The sequence below is a fragment of the Equus quagga genome, chromosome 11 (assembly GCF_021613505.1).
Source record: "Equus quagga isolate Etosha38 chromosome 11, UCLA_HA_Equagga_1.0, whole genome shotgun sequence".
Lineage (NCBI taxonomy): Eukaryota > Metazoa > Chordata > Mammalia > Perissodactyla > Equidae > Equus > Equus quagga.
In genome coordinates, this window is record NC_060277.1 from 66,049,976 (window position 1) to 66,056,511 (window position 6,536).

The following is a 6,536-nucleotide window of genomic DNA, read 5'->3' on the forward strand; positions in this document are numbered from 1 at the left end:
AATCAACTGAAAAACTGGTCAGATACAAGAAAATATTTAAAAGGAGGTAAGAGCCAAGATAAATTTACAAAAAGCAATAGTTTTTCTGGGAACTTGGAACAACCAGTTAGAAAATGGGCTTTGCTGGGCACCAGTCTGTAAGGGACACTAAAATCTCACTAGACTAAACGGAAATCGTATGTAACTGTTCAGGGCAAATGGTCTTGTTGCTGCTCAAGTAGATGCTCATTACTCAAAGTGTGATCTGCAGACAAGCAGGGTGGGCACCAACTGGGAGTGTGTTAGAAATGCAGAATCTCAGGCCCCTCCCAGACCTACTGAATCAGAATCTGTATTTGAACAAGGTCCACAGGCAATCTGTATTCACATTGAAGTTTGAGAAGCACTGGACTAGACAACAGTCTAAAATGGAAATAAAAAACTACCCCTCACCAGCCTGGTTCTGTCTGAAGTATTTTTGCAACTTGTACGAGTGCAGGAGATCATCTCAAAAGAAGGCTGCCCTCAGTGCCTTCCCTCCCTATACCTATAAGCTGCCCTTCACATCAGGAGGTGGAACCAGTTCTCCTCCCCTTTGACCTGGGTTGGTCTTACCGACTTGCTGGACCAATACAGTTTGGCAGAAGCAATGCTCTGGGACTCCTAAGACTAGGTCATGAGACACCTTGCAGCTTTTGTATGAGCCTCTTGGACTTGCTCACTCTTGGCATGCTCCCTCTCAGAACCTAGCCACTGTGAGAAGTCCAAGCCCAGCTGAACTCCCAGCCAACAGCTAGCATCAGCTGCCAGCCACGTAAGTGTCCAGTCTAGTTGAGGAGTTAGATTTGCCACCATTTGCCTGCAAATCCTGGGCGAGAACCACTTAGGTAATTCTGGTCAACCCACAGTACTGTGAGCGAGCACCATAATACATTTTTGCTAAAACCGCTAAGTTTTGGGGTGTTTGTTATATAGTGATATATAACCAGAACAATGTACTACCCTTAGCCTGACCGGTCACCTGACAATTGCCTGAAATCAGAGGTCATGGTTAGCAAAAATTCTGTAACCAAATCATAATTGATCTAGTGCTGTATACCAGGGACCAGCGATTGGTTTTATTTGTTTTTGTTTTGTTTTGTTTTGTTTTTTTTGGAGGAAGATTAGCCCTCAGCTAACTACTGCCAGTCCTCCTCTTTTTGCTGAGGAAGCCTGGCCCTGAGCTAACATCCGTGCCCATCTTCCTCTAGTTTATACGTGGGACGCCTACCACAGCATGGCTGCCAAGCAGTGCCATGTCCGCACCCGGGATCCGAACCAGCGAACCCCGGGCCGCCGAGAAGCGGAACGTGCGAACTTAACCGCTGCGCCACCGGGCCGGCCCCCCCAGCGATTGGTTTTATTACCTAAATTTAATTCCTTAATACGCCTCCCAGGCAGTTAGCTGATTCAAAATATCACAAAAAGAAATGAGGAGAAGAAATGAACAACAGAAAAATGCAAACAGCTTAATAACCTGAAAGCCAGAAAAATAAACTTCCAAACTTTCTTAAACAAGACTATAACACTATATAGTGATGGGGAATAATTGATGCTCAGTTTAAGTGATACAGAAACAGAAATGAAAGCCAATTCCAAATAAGTTAAAATGGTATGTTATAATCAGTGCATATAATAAATACCTTATTTAAAATATTTAAGAATAAGAAAGTAAATGTAATGACAAAAAAAGATCCCATTCATAATAGCAATAAAAACCTACATACCTGTGAAAAAACTGATTAGAAATGTGCAGGACCTATAGGAATAAAATTAAAATTAAAAAAGAAATGGATAAATAGAAAGAAATAACGAAGATGAGAGATACACTATTGTAAAGACGAGAATTCTCCTAAATTGATTTGTGTTATATCTTCTTTCTTTGACGCCTTCACTTATTATCTCTAGTAATTTTGAGGTGCTCTTCACTTCATTTACAAAACATGGCAGCTTTATTTCTTCCCCCTCTTTATGTATATCTTTCTCTTCTCAAATAGCTTTGTCAGAATTTTTAGAGCTAAGTTAAATAGCGCTGATGATGTGTCCTTGTCTTGCTCCTGTTTCAGATAGGAATAATTCATGTTTCTCCATTAAGTGTAATTTTGACTTTTGGTTTTCAATAAAGCCTTTTTGTCATGTTAAAGAGGCAACCCTTTATTGCTTTTAGAAAGAGTTTCAATGAAGAATTCCCTTTCGGCATTTATGAACATAATTACATATGAATTTTTACAATTTTTTCCAATAATATTGGTTATGCTTGATGACTTGAGCTTTAATAGAAAAAACCCAGAAATCGTTAAAGTATATTCTCCTTTTAAAGTTATAGTATATTTTGATTGCTAAAATCTTATCTAGAATTTTTGCACATCTGTTAATTCATGAGATTACCATATAAACTTCTTTTTTTAAAGATTTTATTTTTTTTCTTTTTCTCCCAAAGCCCCCCGGTACACAGTTATGTATTTTTTAGTTGTGGGTCCTTCTAGTTGTGGCATGTGGGATGCCGCCTCAGCATGGCCTAATGAGCGGTGCCATGTCCGTACCCGGGATCCAAACCAGCGAAACCCAGGGCCGCCAAAGCAGAGCACGCAAACTTAACCATTCGGCCACCGGGCTGGCCCCTAAACTTCTTTTTTGATGTTATTCTTCTTAGACGTGATCAAAAATCTGTTTCATCAAAGGAATGAAACAATTTACAAAAAAGGTAACATAAATAGCAACCAAATTTTTTTTTTAAAGTCTAACTTCACTAGGAAAAAAAGAAATCCTAAATAAAACCATAATGAGACAGTAAAGTAACAAATTGACAATTTAAAAAATAATCCCAGTTCAGAAAAAAGGAGTAGTGTTCATGCATTGTTGGTGGGAGTACAAATCAGTACAACCTTAAAATCATGTGTACATATCCCAAAGCTAATAAAATCGAAGGGAGAGGGAAGAGGAAGGTGGGATATCAATGATTTTTTGTTTCTTCCTTCTTGTAGTTTCCAAATTCTCTCGTATACACAAATATATTACTTTCATAATATAAATGTGCATATCCAAATTAAAATCACAATAAGTTACCATTACATGCTCACCAGAATGGCTAAAATTGTTGCTGAACAAAAGTGAAGTTCACTTGCCCAATGTGCATAAAGAAGCAGATTAATTACGGCATCAGCCTGCGTGCGGAAAAAGAGATCAGCTTTATTCTGCAAGATTGATCTGCAAGGAGACAGGGGGTGTGTGCCCTCAGATCTGTCTCCCCAATTCAGGATTTGGGGCAAAATTTAAGAGGTTAGGGAGAACAGGATGGCACGCAGAAACACTGGTGGGACAGATTTTGATTGGTGGGCTTCAAGCATTTATGATGAAGTTTTTACGACAGGATTCTAAACATTTACGATAAGGTTCTAAACTTTTATGACAGAGTTCTAAACATTTTTCTGTTAGATTTTTAAAAAACATTTTTCCTTTTTCTCCCAAAGCTCCCCGGTGCATAGTTCATAGTTGCATGTTTTTAGTTGTGGGTCTTTCTAGTTGTGGCATGTGGGATGCCACCTCAGCATGGCTTGATGAACAGTGTCATGTGCATCCCCAGGATCGGAACCAGCAAAACCCTGGCTCGCCGAGCAGAGTGTGCGAGCTTAACCACTCAGCCACAGGACTGGCCCCTAAACATTTTTGATGAGGCAGGGAAGGAATTTTAACATTGGATCCTCCTGAATGAGGGACCCCTCACTTCTGATGAGACTCCGACTTTCAAGTTCCAGTTGTGTCCCAGTCCCTGGGTTCCACGGGATGGAGGAGCTTTGGTTCCGTGATCATTTAAGGTCAAGATTTCTTCTTTTGTGCATTCCCTGGCTAGATGACTTTGCAGATTTCTGAAAGGTAATTCTTAGTCACTCTGTCAATAAGAGATGGGGTCAGCTGAACTGGTCCTGGAGGGCCTTGAGTTACAAAATGAAAAAGATTAACAGTATCAAATGTTGTAAGGATGGGGAGTAGCTGGGATTCTCATACATTACTAGTAGGTGTATAAACTGGTTCAACCACTTTGGAAAACCATTTGACAGTTAACTACGAGATCCAAACAGACCCACCAGCAATTCCATTCCTAGGTATACACTCAACAGAAGTAGGTGCACACGTTTACCAAAAAACATACGAGAATGTTTGCCACAGCTTTATTTGTAACATCCTCAAACTGGAAATAACCCAAATGTCTGTTAAAGGAGAATGGATAGATTTGGTATATTCAAACAAAAGAGCACTATACTGTAGCGAAAAAAGAACAAATTACTGATGTGTGCAATATGGATGAATCTTGCAGACATTCTGATGAGACAAAGAAGTCAAACATTAAAAAGTACATATTGATGATTCTATTTATATGAAGTTCAAGAACAGGCAACAATGTTCATTGGTGGTGGTGACCAGCTATCGCTGGGGAGCGGGTGAGCATTGACTAGGAGGGGGCACAGGGGGGCTTTCCAGCTGGTGGAAATGGAAACGATCTATTCCGGTCTGGACAGCATCTGCTTTGGTGTTTACATATGTAAATTTTAATCAAGCTTGAGATTTATGCGTTTTAAGTTACACCTCAATAAAAAGGAAAGTAAAAGAGGTGCATACCCTTTAACCTACTTTAATTCTACTTCTAGAAAACCACCTTCAGGAAATAATCTTGCATCCCAGTGCAAAGATTTCTGTACAGAGATGTTCAGTGCAACAATAACGTATCATGTCAAAGCCTATAGAGAGTTCTCACTTTAGCAGCATATACACTAAAATGGGAACGACGCGGAGAAGATTAGCACGGCCCCTGAGCAACGAGGACATGCAAATTTGCGAAGCGTTCCATATTTTTAATTAGGCACATGTGTGTGGTGATGGATTGTAATTAGTCTTTGGGTGGTGAACATGATGTAATCTACACAGGAATTGAAATATAATGATGTACACCGGAAAAAAAAATCTTTAGAGAAGACCTCACTGTCCAAAACTAGGGGACTGATTACAGACAATTATGGTACATCCATGTGATGTAATATTCTGCGGCCGTCAGAACTTAGGATGTATGAGAATGCTTAGTGGCCTGAAAAAATGTTCATATTCACAATAGAAACTTATATTTAACTAGTAAATAAGTTAAAGGTGCAGAACAGTGTGCACAAGTGGGAGTCCAATTATGTAGGAAACAAAAGTGGGTGAGCACAGGAAAAAACTGGAAAAAACTGACATAATACTGCATTGTCTTTGGCCCTGGAAATATGGGGCATGCATGCAAACGTTTCCCACTAGCATCCCCTTTTTCTAGGATTAGAATTGAGACCTGGGCTGAACTGGCCTCAGTGCTTCTTGAACCCCCGGGCCTCCTTTGTGGCTTTTCTTCCTCAGCTTCTAGCAAACAAGCTCGCACTGTGAAATTATTAGGAGGATTGATAGAATCTGCTCTACTGCAGTGGGTTGTCTAAGACTAGAATCCCTCTGTGGGAGCTGGAGTCCCTAAATTCTACTTAAAACTTGAAGAACACTCTAAAATTATTGCTTGTGTTGAGGAGGTAAAACTTTTCCTCTATCCTCTTAGGTTCAGTGTGGGGGGGGCTGTGAATTAAACTGACAAAAGACAGATTAGCAAGAAAAAAGACAAACTTTATTCATGTATGACTGTGGGAGCTCACAAAGAAAGTAGCTTGGCTCAATAATTAAAGACAGGGGTTTATATACCTAACCTGATAGGGGAAAGGAAGAGGTGGGAAAAAGGCTTCTACTAGAAGAACAAATGGGTTTCTTTAGGAAAGACAAATGGGCTTTTATGGGAAATAAGATGGTTCGTGATCATGTTTACGTATGTGCAGTTGTCTTCTTCGTCTTCTTCAAGGTCATGAAACTCCCCCAGAAGGGGATCTATGGTAGTTTCTCTCTTGGTCTCCTTCCTGGGAATGAAGTTGCCCAGAATGGATGTATGGCAGTCACTCCCAGAAGTTTCTGCTTTTAGTCAGATAAGGGAGGGTTCTGCATCCGTTGATTTCTCAAATGTCTTCAGCTCAAAATAATTTTTATGCCACTGTAGCATAATTTGGATCCCTTCACTTGCATAGAAAAATATTTTGAAATATTATCCACCTTTTCCCTGTTAAACCATAACCCTTTCCTCGTTCACTCTTCCAAGTATTCTGCATTCACTGCCTCAGAGAAAGGATGGCACTATCTGAAGGCATAAGAAAAAGAAAGTCTTTGCTGGCTTTTAAAGTCCCAAAGTTGAGGCCTTGTGGGAACAGGAAGGATTCTGGCAAATGGGATGTAGCTAGACTCTTCACTCCCAGGACGGGAGAAGACTGAGGGAAGAGAAGGGAGTGTATGCTGAATGTGCTCCACACTCACCCCAACACCAGGCTGAACCCCAAGGTGGGGGAAAGAATCAGGAATTTTGGAGAAGTTTGAGGATGCTTGGGCTGGAGCCCAAGGTGGGGAAAGACCCCAGAGCAGAAATGACGGAATGGTGTGCTCAGCCCCAGGAACCTGGGGCAGAG

The 6,536-nt window shown here is 40.6% G+C and overlaps 1 non-coding gene across 1 annotated transcript; it reads left to right on the plus strand.

The window, feature by feature from the left end:
* The first annotated feature begins 4,763 nt into the window (after positions 1-4,763).
* Positions 4,764-4,870, plus strand: LOC124248038 (U6 spliceosomal RNA). Its single transcript, XR_006890920.1, has one exon. It is a non-coding gene; the product is annotated as a U6 spliceosomal RNA (small nuclear RNA).
* The last annotated feature ends 1,666 nt before the right edge of the window (positions 4,871-6,536 follow it).